The 18,475-nt window shown below is 47.4% G+C and overlaps 1 protein-coding gene across 1 annotated transcript in view; it reads right to left on the reverse strand.

Annotated features, from left to right (window-relative positions):
* Positions 1-6,715, reverse strand: part of LOC138520978 (F-actin-monooxygenase MICAL3-like) — a 247,756-nt gene extending 241,041 nt beyond the window's left edge. The window contains exon 1 of the mRNA XM_069633457.1: positions 6,656-6,715. The gene's annotated coding sequence lies outside the window, so the exon portion shown is untranslated. The remainder of the gene's footprint in view (positions 1-6,655) is intronic.
* Between the last annotated feature and the right edge of the window lie 11,760 nt (positions 6,716-18,475).

Here is an 18,475-nt window from a genome sequence, read left to right on the forward strand (position 1 = left end):
GGGAACTCTTTGAATACACTTCCAATTACACGTTAGGAGTGTGGCGGTCTGTAAACAACAGTGCCAGTGCTTCCGTCTCCCCATGAGAATGGGGAGTTACAACTTCCTGCGCCGCCGGGACTTGTAATGTTCCGGTGGCACCGGGATGTCAGATGCCGGATTCAGTGTAACAGGGTTGGCAGCAACTCGCCGCGATTATGATTTATGAAATGGCGCCAGCAGTTTCAATGGTCTCAACTCGTTGAATAAAAGCGTGATGTGGTGGTCAGAGTGATGCTGTGTCTCAGAAAAGGGGGGACTCTTCGGCTTATTTGGTTGCCCCACTCTGTGAGTGCACAGACACGGCCCTCGTGTGACTCAGGCCTATGGCAGGTGCCCTGAAGAGCAAACAGCTGCCCTTGTCTGCCAAGCCGAGCTGCCACAGTGTATCAGGTGGATGGCGTGTCTGATTGCTGTATAGAGTGTTGTATATTCAAAGAAGTCTTCGCTGACTAACGCTGCTGTGATTATGAGCATTTCGCTAGTGGTGACTTTGTGTCCATGTGATTGAATGCTGGTTTGTACTCCAACCCCCAGTATTTCAGAGGTCTTGTTGGGCTTCCAGTATAGACATTTTGCATGTTAGAATTGTCCCATAATGCGATGTCTAGTTGATAAAGGTCGTGATTTCAAAGTTATGTGGTGCCACAAGTTGACTGCATGCATGTTATTTATTGCGCATGCGCAAGCTGTCCACACTATCATTATTTATTTAATGTGATTTAGTCTAAATAACTTAACTTTACACATATCATAAACAAACTTACACAATAAATGAAACACAGTAATAAAAAATCAACAGTAATAAAAATCAACCGAATAAGCAACAATTGTTACACTCACCTGGTTCCCACGGGGCGTCGACCGGAACTGGGCCGCTGTTGTTTCCACCAGCGTGACGTGTAGCGCCGAGATGACTGACTGGACTGGCCCGCTCAGCCTAGTTTGTCTGGCTCGCAGGAATATTCTTCTGCAAAGGAGAAGAGGAATTAACCACCCATGGAATTGAGTGTCAACCCACCTTCCCCACTCCCGTTGTCTTCCCACAGATCACTCTTGATGTCCCCTCCTTAGTCTCACCTGATGGTTTGGAAGGATGAGCTCTCCATCCTGCGTCGACCGCAGGGGCGCGTTGATGACCAGTTACTTCACTGGCGTAGAGGAATTGGTGAGTTCCAGTATTGACTCTAAAGTCCAATTGTTCATAAGAGTTCAAATGTCTGATCTTCACTCTGTCCGATTCCTTGCAGGTTGCCGATTAATCCACTCGAAGATTTCCAAATGGCAATTGGTAAGATTCAGGTAAGTCTATTGTGGTTTTCCCCTTAGGGGCCGGGGTACGGCGATGAAGCAGAGTTGACTCCGCCGACCCGAGATGAGGTGAGTACCCCCCGTGGTAAATCAGCTAAGTCCTTGGGGGTAGCTTGTATAGCCTTAGAGAGTCCCCTTGCTCATCTTGCTGTCTTTGTCTCCTTAGGTGTCGGAGGGTGGCCGCGAGATGGAGAGAGCGTGATGGAATGCTGAAGTACCGCCAAGCAGGTGAGTTCAGCGCTGCGCCGTAGGAATGCGAAGCGATGCTTCAAAGACTTCTGTCTTTCAGCTCCGTGGCAAAATGGATCAGGATTCAGGTAAGGATTAAAGTTAAAACTCCTGTTCTAACCTCTATCCTTCTTTTCTTCTTGTTTCAGGAGTCCCAGGACTGAAGCGGGCGTGGCTGAAGACTGGAGCTGCTGAAAACACGGTGAGCGTTATGCTGCAGCAAGCAGAATAACACAAAGCACGTGTGGCTGTCTGGGCGTGGTTTAAATAGCCTTGGAAGAAGATCCAGGTAAGTATTCTTCCACAGCCCCACACAAATAACAAAATAGTCCCTTCAGTAAAATAGTCCCTCCTAAGCCTCATTTGGCTTTAGTCTTCATGCAGCATGGTCTGCCTCAGGTGAGTATGCAGCATGGTCTGCTTCAGGTAAGTTATCAATATTGAGCCTGGCGCCCATGGCGCCAGGACTGACTTTATCTTTATGAGCCTGGCGCCATAGGCGCCAGGACTGCACCGAAACAGCCCCTAACTGGGGCTTTTGGGCATGCTCCAAGTGGCATGATGCCTGCTTCCGGGGCTGCTGGGCCTGGTCTGGTCTTCCGGGGGCAGGCATCATGACAGCACCCCCCCTCAAGGCCCCTCCTAAAGTCGTTCTCCCCCTTGGCCGTGGTTTGTCTGGAAATTCCCGATGGAACCTCTTCACTAAACGAGGTGCATGCACGTGGTCCCTAGGTTCCCAAGACCTTTCCTGCGGACCATAACCTTTCCAGTCAATTAGGTAAAAGAGTTTTGATCTCACTCTTTTTGAGTCCAAAATATTCTTGACTTCGAACTCGGGCTCCCCGTCTATGAGGATAGGTTCAGGTGGAGTGGTTAGCCTAGTTCCTGGTTGCACTGGCTTCAAAAGAGACACGTGGAAGACGGGATGGATTCGCATATGAGCAGGTAGGTCCAACTTGACGGCCACTGGGTTAATAATTGCCTTGACAGAAAAAGGTCCCAAATACCTGGGGTTAAAGGTCTGGGTCCCCTTGAGTGGTAAGTGCTTAGTGGCTAACCATACTTGGTCCCCTATTTGGTATTGAGGAGCTTCACTTCTGTGCTGATCCGCATCCTTTTTGTATTTTTCCTTAGCCTTTTGCAAATGGATGGTTGCTTCTTTAAAGGCTTGTGTAATAACAGCGTGGAGATGGTCCACTGCGGGCATCTCTAAATGCTGGGGTGAGTCCAAATCCGAGGTTCGAGGATGGTGCCCATAAATGGTAAAAAAAGGACTTTGTCCAGTTTCTGAGTGTACGGAATTATTGTACGCATACTCTGCGATCCACAGAACGTCTTTCCAATTCCCCTCAGACTGATGTAGCATACAACGGAGGTACTGTTCAAGAGTCTGGTTGGTCCTCTCCGTTTGACTGTCGGTCTGAGGGTGGTGACTGGTCGAAAGCCTAACATCAATTTGTGCCAGTTGGCAGCATTTCCTCCAAAAATGTGAAATGAATTGACTGCCCCGATCTGAAATTAACACTGAAGGAAAGCCATGCAGGCGGACAACATTTTCAAGGAATTCCTTGGCCAGGATTGAAGCTGAAGGTATCCCTTTTAAAGGAATGAAGTGGGCCATTTTAGAAAAAAGATCTACAATAACTAGAATGGTATTGTAACCTTGGTATGGGGGTAAATCCGTGATAAAGTCTAATGACAAGGTATGCCAAGGAGTAGGTGGTATGTCTAATGGTTGCAATAATCCAGCAGGTTTTTTTCTTTTGCCCTTTATTTTGTGCGCAAATGCCACAAGACATGACAAATGACTTGACATCCTTTCGCCAGGTGGGCCACCAAAATTGCTTCCTAATTTTAGCTTCGGTTTTTGCAATACCCGGATGCCCTTCTATTAAGGTGTCATGGTAATGGGAAATGACAAGTTCCTGTAGTTCTTTTTGCGGTAAAAATAGCCGGCCTTGGTAATAAGGTAAATCATCGATGACAGAGTACTCTGGACCTTTCTTTGCCCAGTCCTGTAGGGCAACGGAATCAAAGAGTTGGTGGATCTTGTTTTGAATGTCCTCCAGTGTCTGTATGGATGTCAGGCCAAGGATTCTCTGTTCCGGAATTATGGGTACGGGTTCTAAAGTTATTTCTGCTTCTCCCATTCCAATCCGGGACAAGGCGTCTGCTTTACCATTCTTACAACCTGGTCGATAGGTTATTACAAAATGAAACTCGGCGAAGAACAATGCCCAACGGAGTTGGCGCGAAGATTGGGCTTTGGCTGTCTTTAGGTATTGTAAGTTGCGGTGATCGGTGATGACCGTGATGGTATGTCTGGCACCCAGTAGATAGTGCCGCCAAGCCTTGAAGGCGGACTTGATGGCCAGCAGCTCCTTGTCGGTTATGGCATAGTTTAATTCGGGGGCTGAAAATTTTCTTGACCAAAACGCCACTGGGTGAAGCTGGTTAGTTTCGGGATCCTTTTGGGAAAGGACTGCTCCCATGGCTGAACTGGATGCATCTGTTTCCACTATGTAGGGAAGCTCGGGCGCGGGTGTCTTAATATGGGAGCAGATGTGAATTTAGCTTTTAACTCTTGGAAGGCGTTCTCAGCTTCCTCTGTCCACACAAAGCGTTTGTTTTTTCGCAATAGCGTCGTAATGGGATGTACAATGTGCGAGAAGTCTGGGATAAACCTGCGGTAGAAATTGGCAAAGCCAAGCATGCTTTGAACTCCTTTGATTGAACTTGGCGAAGGCCAATTAAGAATGGCATCCACTTTTCGTGTATCCATCCGGATTCCTCTCGGGGTCAGAATAAATCCAAGGAATTCCACTTCCGTAGTGTGGAAGATGCACTTTTCCATTTTAGCATATAATTTATGCTGGCGTAACTTCTCTAGGACTGCTCGGACGTGTTTTACATGCTCAGATTCTGATAAAGAGTATACTAAGATGTCGTCGATATAAACAACCACACAAACGTCGATAAGCTCTCGGATGGCATCGTTCATGAAGAACTGGAAGGCTGCTGGTGCATTGCATAGTCCGAAGGGCATCACCTGCTACTCAAATAGTCCATACTTGGTGCGAAAAGCAGGCTTCCATTCGTCACCCTCTTTGACACGTACCAGATGATATGCCCCCCGAAGGTCTAGTTTCGTGTATATACAAGCGTCCTTCACCTGGTCTAGTAGTTCTGGGATCAAAGGCAGTGGGTATCGATTCTTGATGGTTATCTGATTCAGTGCGCGGTAGTCTATACATGTTCTAAGGTCGCCTTCCTTTTTCGGTACGAAGAACAAAGCTGAAGATGCAGGGGACTTGGACAGGCGAATGAAGCCATTAGCAAGGTACTGGTCTAGGTACTGGCGCAAATGGAGATTTTCGGGTTCCGTAAGGGCATAGATTCTGCTGCAAGGTGGTTGTGTTCCAGGTACAAGATCTATTTGACAATCATACGATCTGTGAGGTGGTAAGGTGTTTGCCTGTTCCTTTTGGAAGACATCCTGAAAGTCTTGGTATTCAACAGGTAATTGTATGGCTACTGGAATTACTGGGGCCAGGACTGAGTTTTGAGTTTTCCTTGGGTAGCAGGTGTGAGCACATTCTGGGAAGGTTAGTCTCTTCTCTTGCCAATCAATACAGGGATTATGTTTTTCCAACCAAGGTATCCCCAATATCAGCTGAAACTGTGGGGCCTTGATTAAGTCAAACACCATAGCCTCTCGATGCCCATCTTGACTCAGCAATGTCATCTCTGCAGTGGAATGAGTTACGGGTCCAGAGGCAATTTCCGTTCCATCTACAGTGGTGACAACATCGGCCGTGGTCTAGCGGGTGAGAGATAGATCATCCTGGTAGCCAATTCCCAGTCCAAGTAATTTCCTATGGCTCCACTGTCTACGTACGCCTTTACCGCGTGCATGCGTGATGGCTGCTCTGGATCTACAAGGACCATGGGTATGGTGAAATGCTAGGTCAGAGTGTCCTTCTTTAAGCTCGGCAAGCGGACCTCTACGCTTGCCGGGCGTGGTCGTTTCCCGAGTCAGATTTCACATGGTTTTCGTCTGCTGCTCCTATAACTTTCTTGGGTGGTTTTACAGGTCAGTTCCGAAGAAAATGACCAGTAGTTCCGCAATATAAACATAATTGCAGTTGCTGTCTTCTATCTCTTTCCTTCTGGGTTAAGGGTCCTTTAACCCCCCCGATTTGCATAGGTTCTGAGACATCTACTCCCTTGGAGCTTACGTGGGTTTTAACCAACACCCTGTTCTCAAACTTGGTTCGGTCAGCCTTCCTGGTTTGAAGTCTGTGATCGAGCTGGACCACTAGATCTATATATTCAGCACAGTCTTGAGGCGGGTTCACGATTTGGGCCAAAATATCTTTGAGTTCTCCCCGAAGTCCTCGATGGAATAATGTGATTCGCTTGGCTACAGGCCATTCGGTTTCCACTCTATTGAAAGTTGCAATGTAAGATAAAAGATCCTGGTTACCTTGACGTAGGGATAAAAGTTTGTTGTCCAAAGCCTGTCCTTGGGAGTGTCGGGCGAATAGTCTTTCCATGCTTGTTCGAAAACCCTGGAAATCTCAAAGAATCGGGTCATCCTGGTTAACTAGTGGAATGGACCAATCCGCCGCACTGCCGCTGAGATATGACAGTACAAAGGCTACCTTGGCCTGATCGTTTGGAAAAGCTCCAGGTCTACATAAAAAGTGCAAGCGGCATTGATTCATGAATGTTGCAAACCCTTTTGGGTCTCCGGCAAAGCGTTCAGGCGGAGCCAAAGGAACGGCTCCAGGTAAATTTATCTGCACCGGGTTACTCGATGGTGCAGGAGCTGGACTTGCCCCAAGTCCTGGTAGAGGTGTTTGTCCAGCCTGGCTCTGTAATAGTTGTCTGGCCAACTCATCAGTTCGTTCTTTTGACACTATCAGTTCCCTCCTGAGGGCATTGGTTTCTTGACGGGCGGAATGCACTTCGGCCCTTAATTCCCCTAATAATTGGGCCAACTGATCAGTTTCCGAGGTCTCCCTGACGCCCAGGTGGGTATTTGTGGGTAGGCTTCGCGTTCTGTTACGCTCACCTGGTTCCCACGGGGGCGTCGACCGGAACTGGGCCGCTGTTGTTTCCACCAGCGTGACGTGTAGCGCCGAGATGACTGACTGGACTGGCCCGCTCAGCCTAGTTTGTCTGGCTCGCAGGAATATTCTTCTGCAAAGGAGAAGAGGAATTAACCACCCGTGGAATTGAGTGTCAACCCACCTTCCCCACTCCCGTTGTCTTCCCACAGATCACTCTTGATGTCCCCTCCTTAGTCTCACCTGATGGTTTGGAAGGATGAGCTCTCCATCCTGCGTCGACCGCAGGGGCGCGTTGATGACCAGTTACTTCACTGGCGTAGAGGAATTGGTGAGTTCCAGTATTGACTCTAAAGTCCAATTGTTCATAAGAGTTCAAATGTCTGATCTTCACTCTGTCCGATTCCTTGCAGGTTGCCGATTAATCCACTCGAAGATTTCCAAATGGCAATTGGTAAGATTCAGGTAAGTCTATTGTGGTTTTCCCCTTAGGGGCCGGGGTACGGCGATGAAGCAGAGTTGACTGCGCCGACCCGAGATGAGGTGAGTACCCCCCGTGGTAAATCAGCTAAGTCCTTGGGGGTAGCTTGTATAGCCTTAGAGAGTCCCCTTGCTCACCTTGCTGTCTTTGTCTCCTTAGGTGTCGGAGGGTGGCCGCGAGATGGAGAGAGCGTGATGGAATGCTGAAGTACCGCCAAGCAGGTGAGTTCAGCGCAGCGCCGTAGGAATGCGAAGCGATGCTTCAAAGACTTCTGTCTTTCAGCTCCGTGGTGAAATGGATCAGGATTCAGGTAAGGATTAAAGTTAAAACTCCTGTTCTAACCTCTATCCTTCTTTTCTTCTTGTTTCTGGAGTTCCAGGACTGAAGCGGGCGTGGCTGAAGACTGGAGCTGCTGAAAACACGGTGAGCGTTACGCTGCAGCAAGCAGAATAACGCGAAGCACGTGTGGCTGTCCGGGCGTGGTTCTTTTGGGCATGCTCCAAGTGGCATGATGCCTGCTTCCGGGGCTGCTGGGCCTGGTCTTCCGGGGGCAGGCATCATGACAACAATATCAATATATATACATTTTTCACATAAGTACGAAATTAAATTGACATATGCCTTCCTATTAATAACAAGAAGTTTAAAAACAGGTAAATGTGGCCTATGAGAATTATACTGGTGTTCAAATCAGGTTCAAGTTGTCTTCAATCTCAATCTATAGATACTTTTTCTGAATGCTTTTGTCACACTTTATAGCAGAGGGCCCAGTCTGGATTCAATCCTTGTCCATATATTATATAAGGCCACTGATAAGCTCATGTTCCCACAGTTCATGCAGTATTGCCAAAAAGGCAGTTCACCGATAGCTTCTAGATTGTGCACATATTTGGTTAATATTGCCTGAATGAATGTGATCATGTCATGACATTAAGTTAGTAGATGTCTAGCTGTCTCAGGGGTATCTACTTGGTTGCACAGTCGACAAATACGATCTTCTATAGGGGTTTTTGTTCTACAGCCCATGTTCATCCTAGTGTGAAGTTGTTCCAGTCTTAGCAAGATAATGAATCGCCTGAGTCTTATATCTGGGCAGAGGTTTAGGTATGCCTGAGGCTTCATAAAGTCATAATGTCTATGGTGAACAAACTGATATTTCTTTAGTTTGCTCAGGTGGGCATAGTTTTCCAACCAATCCCATAAGGCAACTCGATTATGGAGCGCATTTTGCACTGCTTTCGAATGGCTAATTCTTCTGTAGTTCCAGCCTATCTCTGTTAGATATTTGATCATAGGCTCATATATTGATCTAGTGGCATAACGTTTGCCTAATTCCTGTCGGACAGTTGTCAATAGAGGATTAGTGGAGCCGCCAGTCTTCCTCGGGAAGAAGTCTGCTCTCTTTTTTAGGACACCAGCTTTTAGAGAGAGGAGACCAAGTTCTAGTCTTATGAGGGCCATTGGGACTCCAGGAGGTAACCCCAAAATCTGTCGCCAGAATTTACCTTCAATCACTTGGAGCCAAGCTAGATCTAAAGTCCAAAGTGCCTCTAAGCTGTAAATAATCATTGGGGTAAAAACTTGGATATATAAGTGCCGCCTGGCCCACATTGTGCATCCCCCCTGTCTATAAACAAAAGGTAGCCATGAGGGCAGACACTTGGACGGCTTTAATAATACGCGCTTCTCTGCATGCATTATAGTCTCCATACGGTTCAAATTCAATCCCCAGGTATCGATAACATGGTGTGTATGCTATGTTCATATTACCCACCATGAGGTCAACCCTGCTGGCTTTTTTATGAGTGTATCTGATGACCTTGGTTTTATCAAGGTTAATCGTCAGCCCGTTGTGTTTGGCATACTCCCACAGTGCTGTTGCAGATCTTCTAAGGCCACTTATGGTGTTATCCAGTAATACCAGATCGTCTGCGTAGGCCAACACAGCACAATGTGAGTCTCCAATTTTGGGGGGGGGGGCAGTTGTTTACAGTCTCAATTACTGCTGGTATGTCATGCACATATAGGTTATAAATCAATGGTGCAGTGACACACCCTTGTTTAACTCCCCTATTTTGATGCACCATATTGGTCAGATGCCCTTCCTGATCTAATTTGAGCCTGACCGTGGTATTATGGTGGAGGAGTCTAAGATAGTACAGTATTGCCTTTGGGCACCCGATGGTTTCTAATTTGAGCCAAAGCCTATCTCTAGGGATGGAATCAAATGCCGCCTTAAAATCAATATAGGGCACATAGAGTGGAGTCTGTTCCTTAGTAAGCACTCTGGTAGGTAAGATATCCATCAAGACAAGATTGTGGGTCGTGGAATATTCTCGCCTAAACCCACTCTGGAACTTACATAGAATGTTGGCGGTATCCACCCATTTCTGCATTTCGGTCAATAATAAAGATGCAAATATTTTTCCTGTGGCATCTAACATAGATAGTAATCTGTAGTTGTTTGGATTTAATCTATTTCCCTTCTTAAAAACAGGGACGAGTATTGCCGATTGCCAGGAATGGGGGATTGTTCCATGATCCAAAATCTTATCGAATAGGATGGATAATAGACTGGACCAAAATTCCGGATAGCTCTTCATGACGACATTGGACAATCCATTTGGGCCAGGTGCTCTTGAGGATTTTATATCTTTGATTTTAGCCAATATTGCCCCCGGAGAAACATCAAAAGGGTGATATATCAGAGCTTCATTAATTGCACTAATCTCGCCTGGCACTGATAAAGAGTTGCGTTCATTCAGGTACTTTTCCCATGCAACTCTGCTTATAGGATTGACTAGTGAGCTTTTGCCCCTAGCCTCACTTAGGAGTGTCCAGATACTTTGTGAGTTTGTAGAGCAAATAGTTTGGACTAGTTGCTGATAAGCTCGATGTCTTGCCACCCTTTTGATGTTCTTAATGGTAGTCCTGTGTCTATTTTTTATTTTCCTTGCCAGTGCAACATATTGTGTCATAGGCAGGCTCAGGGCTTTGATTTTGCATATGCTGGCTCTAAGACCCCTCTTGGCATCTCTGATCTTACTATTAAAGGGCTGCAGCTTTCCTTTCTCTATTATCATAGGTGCCCTAGTGAATGTAGCGTGCTTGATAGAGAAAGCCGACATCCACTCCTCAATAGCGTTAATGGACATGGCATGGAAATCAGGTAGGCTACAAAGTTCTTCGTCAAGTAAGGATTTAGTGGCCCGACTGATATTATTGTCTGACCAACTTATTCTGGTCTCTGCCTCGTTTACCTTAATTGTACCCATGTTGCACTGGGCACAACTGGCCCATGCAGTATTAAACGTGCATCGAAGAAAGGCATGATCTCTCCAATTATTAGTGATCACTTCCATATCGGCAACTAGATGTAGCATTTTGGGGCACATAAAAATGTAATCCAGCGTGCTAAAAGCCATGCTGTTAGCCCATGTCTGTTTTCCCGGACAATCTCCAGGGGTACGGCCGTTGATCATTTCCAGTTCCCAGCCATCAAACAGTCGTAACCACCCCAGCCCCTCCACATCTTGTTTATTGTACGTCATTAAACATTTGTCTTTCAACGTGGGGTTCAAAAAAGGGAGTCCTGCTCCTGTCATGTGGCAATTAAAGTCCCGCAGCACAACCACTGCAGATTTCCCTGATTTTATCGACCAAGATATCATTAAGTCCTGTAGTGCCTCTTGAATTAGTTCTCGTTTTACTGCTCCAGGCGGGTTGTACAGATTTATGAGATGGAATTTTTCTGGTCTAAGTTCTTGACCCATCTCTACTTCGACTGCAATAATTTTGTTTTCTTGGCAACAGTTGACCCGTCTAGAGGGCAATGAGTTAGTCACCCCAATTAGTAGACCGCCCGAAGGTCGACCTTTTTCTCCTCTTGTTGCAAAGGCTTGGTGAACCACATAACCATCGAATACCAGTGGGTCGGTAGCTCATGTTCCTTGCAGACAGAAGCAGGTATGTTTCGCCAAAACTGTGGCCGACCTCTCTGTTCTCAACAGATGGGAAAAGCCTCTGCTATTCCATGTGAGGATGGAAAAATCTCAATTGTTGACTACCACACCCAGAAGTGAGTCCAGCATCCACTTCAGAGTTTGCTGCAATTCAGCAATATCCACACGCTTCCCTTCCATAGTAGAAGAGGATACTACGGGTTTAGGTGGAGTGATCAAATCCTCTGGTATTGCATTAAGGTCAGCCTCGTTCATATCAATATCAATGTCGATGTCTAATAGCCTCAGATCATCTTTATATTTTCTGATGATCTTGGCTGTTGATGAAAATTTGCAATGTAGGGCAGAAACATTCGGATTAGGACACTTCAGTGGTTCAACAAATAAAAAATCGTCAGATGTGAGAACACATAGTTCTGGGACCGAATTGAACCTCACCAATAGCTCAGATCGGGCTAGCCATTTGTTTTTGCTACTCTGATATAGATTTTTAATTAGGCACACATGGTTACTGAGTGGTTCTTTCCCGTCTTCAAGCAATATTGGTGTTTCCATCAACAGTTTGTCGCTTGAATCTGCTGATTTTACTGATTTGGCCGGCGTAGGAGGACCCCTCTCATCTTCATTGTGGTCGGGAATATCCATCAATTCCTCATCTTCCACCGTATCAGTCAATTTCTCTTGCTCCTTGAGCAGCCAGCTAGTTAGACGGCCCTTAGCAGGAGGTTTTTTTTTCCTGGCTTTGGCTGCTCTTCTCCTGGCTTTTTTAGACTGCATTATGGGGGATGATATGTCTGGTTCCAAAGCTGGCTGCATGCTAGATTTAACATTCTTTAATGCTTTCTTTGCCAGCCTGCGCTGTTTCCGGGAGAAGTAGACTAATGGGCTTTGTTCAGACTCCGGAGGGTTCTCATTAATCAGTTGTTCATTGTTGTCCTCTGCAATTTGAATAGCTACAGAGAGATTTTCATCGGCCTCTTCACGTTCATTTCCAGACGGTTCCTGATTCGACATCCGTGTAGTGGTATTGGCCAGAATTCTACCTGACATCTGCAGCAAGATTTTGAGAGCAAATTGTATAGAAGCTACTGAAGACTGTAACTCCGCTATCTTGTTGGTCACAGATACGGGACAATTCGACTCCTCTAGTTCTTTCTCTGGTCCATCTTCCATCGAGGTCAGGACCATGTTGGGTGAAGCAGAAAGATGACCGGAGCTCCCCGACTTATTTGATGGCTCCATCACCCCACCTGGATAGTTCTCAACCTGAGGTGGAGTGCAATTTTCTGCTTGCAAAGGGATTTGCGATAACATTCCCCTTTGGATATTTAAACATAACTCCAATAGGGAATTGTTGTCAATGTCCTCATAATTGGTTGAGCTCATTAGTCCGCTAGCACTAGGTCCAGGAACGACAATCTCTTCAATACTAGTTGAAGTAATGTCCAAGGGAGGAATCAGTGGGTTCGGGGGAAAAAATCCCGTGATCATGGCTTGGTCCGAGGAAATGGGGTGTTTGAGTTTTTTTTTCATCTTCATATTGGTCGCCAGAGGGGCCAATTCAGCATTAGCTTTACTGGGTTGTTTCCTGGATTCACGTAGATTGTATTTGGTCTGGGGGGAACCCTTCGCCTGAGATATTGCCCGCTTGCTGGTAAAGGGCTGGATGTCTAGATCGGCTGCTCACCCAATTTATCTCCTTCAACTACTTGTTGTAATAGCTCCAGCAGCTCAGATTTGGGTAATCCTCTAAGGCCCACTAAGGATCTATAGTGGCTCGTAATCGATGAAACTCAGGGCTCCTTTTCCTAAATGCAATCAATTTCAGGAACAAAGGCACTCGGCAAAGAATACAATGTATTCGCACCTGGGTTAGGAGATAAACAGTGGTAATCCCACAGCAATGCAGTCTGTTGCTATTCCGCCTGGATTGTATGCTACAACTTGTTTTAATGGACTCCCCACTCAGGTGCCTGAGTTAGGATAGGTAAACACTTAAGATAAATGTTTAAGTGATGTTGTTTGCCGTACCGTAAGTCGCTTATAATATAGAGTCAGGGGAAGGCGGAGAAGGGGAGGAACAGCAAAGGGGTGTACAGGGAAAGCCCCCGTTACCACCCGTTCCTTCCACACTTCTCTGTTTGCCCTCTTCTTAACACACACCATAAATCTAAAGACGTCCGATCCTGGATGCTATTGGTGCTGTAGCCTCAGTCTGGCCAATATTGTCTGCAGACTAATTGCCTGACCAACAGTTTATGGGGACAAACAGGGCTTGTCCAAAGCACTGCTCCCCAGGCAGCACCAAGGCAGCACCAAGTACCAGGCACCGGTAGCCTTGCAAAACAGACCGCAGATCGTAGATCTTACCAGTTCTTTAAGTGGTTCCTGGTGCTGGCGCAGGTGCTAATGACTGTGGCTTGCATCCCTCACCGCCCCTCACAGCCCCCGCAGCCCTCGTCGCCTGCGTACTGCTCTGGGTGTCGGTGACCGAATCTCACTTCCCACGCAGCCCTCTCGCAACTCCAGGGGCTGATGCTCAAAGCTCGAGGCTCGCACACCCTCGCTCCGCTAGAGTGAGGGACCTTAGCAGAGTCAGAATCTGCTGCACTCGTCAGCCCACGTCAAGCCGCACCACTTTTGTGAGCTCACGTACACAGAGCTGAGAACTGGCCGCTTCCAACGTGATACTATAAATTTGACTCTTGGCAGTTCCTCTGTTGGTGGAAACTGACTTGGACATGGATTTGGTTTCATTCTGGCTGTTTTTCGTCAGACACCGCTGGCGTGTCACTGACCTGGTCCTTCAGAGCTTTGTCTGTTTGGTGGATCTCCCAGGGTTCATGTGGTGCTCTGAAAGGTTGTTGCGCTAAAGCAAATTCTTGAATTATTATTCTGTGTGAGTAGGTGCATAGTCAACTGAGCTGCTGGCAAATGAACCAAAACAAAGACTGGACCTGAGGGAACATTTCAGGAAAGATAATGAAAGAAACGACATCTTGGTGTCTGAAACTTTGATGAAGAAATTATGTCTAGTGGCAAAAGGTAAAGGCATGTAAGAAGGTGCTACCTTTTCACAGCATGTGGCACGTGCCTTTAAGAGCCACGCGGCAAAATTGGACGATATTAACTGGAACCCAATCTTTGACCCGAGATCTTCATATAGTCAAGTCCAGGATGCATGTCCCTAATCTGAGACCACCAGGCTGTCGAGTGCCAGCATCTTGGCCAATCTACAGATGGAATAGCTCTTGGCTAGGAGGACTCCAAGGAGGCGGATGCAGGAATTGGCACGGAGCAAGCACATGCAAGTGGGAAGAACCTAGTCCCTGCTGGGAACCGCTGCCGCGGAAGACCATGTATGAAGTGGTCCATGCCAGCATAAGAGTCAGTGTCCAGGATATCAGAAGAACATGTTTCCCATCTAGATCATACAGAGATACAGCCTAATGGTGGATGCACATGGCTCATTAAAGGTCTATCACAGATGACAATAATACCAATATTATGTTATGTTATGTTATGTTAGGTACACTTGTAGTGCTCACATACACCCAAGGGCATCTTGACGCAACAAAGTAAGCCATAATGAAGCAGAAGGGAGTCAACAGAAAAGAGTGGTCTTGACTAGCCGATGGAAGGTTAAATGATTCTCAGTGGACTTAAGTTTAAGAGGGAGACTGTTCCACAACTTACCAGCCACTACAGAGAAGGCCCTGCCATCCCCTCTCTGAAAGAGAAACCTTGGTACCGCAACCAAGCGGACGCTGCTAGACCGGAGAGTCTGATTGGGACTATTAGATTGTTAAAATATTAGATTGTTATAACTACTCAACCTGGATTCCTCCCACTTTTAAGTGATTTTATATTAGCTGGTAATGTTCTCCAAATTCATAGTACTCAATTCATCGAGAATGAGAGGCGAGCCGACCCGGCTGCTGCATGTTCCCTTATCACTCCCTTGAATGGTTAATTCTGAATAGGCATGTAACCGTTTAATCAGTACTTTCCAATGGCCTTTGAGCCCCACACTTAATTATGCTCTCCCAGATTTCTCTTCCACAACCCTCTGATTCATACAGATCGCCCGGTTTGACCCCGGGAAAATGGCTGACTCGACAAAAAATGTCATGTGACACCGGCAGCGTTTCAAAGTCCTACCAGATGTCCAACCCACAGGGCTCTTTCTACTTGAGCCTGGCTTCTGCTGTAATGTCTCCTAAGTGCCAGTAAGATAGCTCATAGGGTTGAGCGGGCACTGCTGCGATCTGTGTGTGATCTGCAGGTCGCAGGTTCGAATCCCGGCAAGGCCAACTCAGCCTTTCATCCTTCCAAGCTCGATAAATGTATACCAACTTCGGTTGGGTGATATTGTATGTAAATATGTTCTATGTAAAGCGCTTTGGCGAAAGTGCTATGTAAATCACACATCATTACCATTAGGGGGTTGATGGGAGGGTGACCTGAGTTTACTAGGAGGCCCATGCGTTTTGTCTCTTGGCCCCACCCTTTCCTGTGTCTGCATTCCGCTACAGGAGCCCAGATGCATGCACCTTTGTGGCCAGCTCAATGCCACAGGAACCAGCAAGAAGGACACTCGGTGGCACTGTAACTGACGGCTGGGTCCCCACACAGGGGCCACAGTGTTTGCAATAGCACCCCTCATCTTACCCAGGAAACTCCTATGTTTACTCTCGTCTGTGGGATTTGGGAATCCTGTGCTGCTTCCACGCGAATGGTGATATGTATATGTATTTCTCTGTTTTTTGCTCAATCTTTATGTGTGCTGTTGTCAAGACTTGCTGGTCGTGTAGACGATGATACCTCCGTCCCCAAGTACCACTCGAGCAAACAATAAATTAGTGCCAGAGCGATCCTTGAGGCCACAGGTGGTGAATGTCGTCAGCCGGAACCAGGAATGCCGGACGATGCCCCCCTGACCACTGTAGGGCAAACAAGTGGGTTAGATAATAAACACAAACCCAGACCCGAATACTTAATGAATCTACAAGGGGGCTTACCCTGAGTAGTTGGTCGGAATCCAATGTTGGTGCAGGGAATGTTGTCTGAGGCAGCCGGCAGAGGTTGACGACAGGGTGGCAGCCTGGCAAGGCACTTAAGAAGGTGTAGTCACCACCTGATGCAGGAAACTTCCTGTTCAATCCAATCCAGAAGAGGAGTCCTGAATAGTACGTGATCCAAAGAACAGAGTCTAAAGCTGTAACAAAGGGGAAATCCACAGCAGTCCGATGGGTAAACCGAGGTCATATGCAAGAGGTAGCAAGTTCCAGGCAAAAGTACAAAAGGAAAATCCAAACCAATCCGAGAGAGGAGCCGAGGTCGTATCCAGGAGGTAGCAAGTTCCAGGCAAAAGTACAATGAGGGGAAGAACCAAATCAGTATCCAAAAATCAATCCGAGGTCGAGGTAGCAAGGTTAGTCCGTAGTCCGTAAAATGCCAAACAGGAAATCAGCTGTGAAGCGCTGAATGGCAGTCAGCGCGTTGCTTTTGAATGCTGATCTGCGATCACGTGACCGTGATTCCGTCACCCGTCACGTGATCGAACGTGTTGAGAAGGGTTCCCCAGGCGTCGGAGACGGAAACGTTGCAAGACGCCTGAGGCGCGTCTCCGTGGCAACTGCCAACGCCGAAACAGGAAACGAGGCAGAAGTCGGCGTTGACGTTCCTGGCCAACTCCTTGCCGGCAGGCCTGCAGGTGAGAGCGTGTCCTGACACGTGTGGGGACCTGGTGTGCTTTATGTGCCTGCCGTGTTTTCGTGGTGGTGGAAGTTGGGTTTCGGGGTGTGTCCGAGGGTAGCGTGGATGGGGGCGTGACAGAGCCCCCCCTCAAGGGCCCACGACCCCGTGGGCTGGAAGGGTGTTCCCTGTGGAACTGAGCCACCAACAACGGAGCATGAACATCAGAAGATGGAACCCAGGACCGCTCCTCAGGACCATAACCCAGCCAGTCCACCAAATATTGCAACTGCCCCCTAACAACCCGGGAACCCAGAACAGCGCTAACCTCGTATTCCTCTTGGGAAACCACAGAGACAGGACCAGGAGTGGAAACAATGCGTGTGGTATTAGGACAAGGTTTGAGGAGAGATGTATGGAAAACAGGGTGCAGCCTCCATGAAGCGGGGACATTGAGGCGATAGGCCACCGGATTTAGGACCTTGGAGACCCTATATGGGCCGACAAAGCGGGGCAGCAGTTTACGACAACCAGGTATATGTAGATGACGTGTAGACAACCATACCCGATCACCCTGTTTGTAAGCTGGGGCATCTTTCCTTCTTTTATTAGCGGCAGTCCTCATCGACACTTGGGCCTCTTGGAGATGGACAAGGGTTTGGGCATGTACGGATGCGAGATCTCGGACACAATCGTTTGCCGCAGGGGTTCCAGTACGTACTGTAGGGACACTGGTAAGGTCAGAATCAGAAAAGGGCAGGGTACGTGGATGTTGGCCATAGAGCGAGAAAAATGGAGAAAAACCAGTGGACGAATGCAAGGCATTGTTATAAGCAAATTCTGCTAAATGCAGTGAATCAAGCCAGGTATATTGGAATTGCAAAGCCAAACAACGTAAGTACTGTTCCAAGGCCTGGTTTACTCTCTCGGTCTGACCATCGCTCTCTGGATGGTAGGCCGAAGAGAAACGGGCATCTATGCCTGGTAGTTTGGTAAGGGCCACCCAGAAACGTGACGTGAACTGAGACCCCCGGTCTGACACATGGCAAACCGAACAGACAACAAACAGACTTAAAGAACATCCGAGCCAATGAGGGAGCAGTAGGAATGCCTTTGCAGGGTACAAAACGGGCCATCTTCGTGTACGAATCTACCACTACCCAAATCGTATCGTAACCTTGTATATGGGGTAAGTCTGTTATTGGGTCCATTGACACCGTATGCCAGGGTTTTCGGGGGTATGGGTAACGGTTGTAGTAGTCCCAGTGGACGACCCCTCCGAGTCTTGCATTGTGCGCATGTAGAGCAGGTGTTAACATACGTCTCCACGTCTCGTCGCATCGATGGATACCAGAACCAGCGTTTTAACAATTCTAGGGTACGTCGCTGACCTGGGTGGCCATTGATAAGAGCATTGTTGGACCATTCTAAAGCTTGGTTGCGAGTGTCACTGGTGGGCAGGAACAGTTTTCCTTGAACAAAGAGTAACCCATCCTGCATGACGGGATCCCAATCAGTCAATACCTGGGGATGATGTGTAACCCATTGGCATATAGCCGTTAACATAGGAGGGGGTGGAGTCCAAGCACACACAACATGGCCTTTACCCAGGAGTGTTTCAGGATATATCGGAAGAGGAACCCCCCCAGGTGAACGGGAAAGGGCGTCAGCTTTACCATGGATCA

This window comes from Ambystoma mexicanum, chromosome 13 (assembly GCF_040938575.1).
Source record: "Ambystoma mexicanum isolate Mex_15411 chromosome 13, UKY_AmexF1_1, whole genome shotgun sequence".
NCBI classification, from domain to species: domain Eukaryota; kingdom Metazoa; phylum Chordata; class Amphibia; order Caudata; family Ambystomatidae; genus Ambystoma; species Ambystoma mexicanum.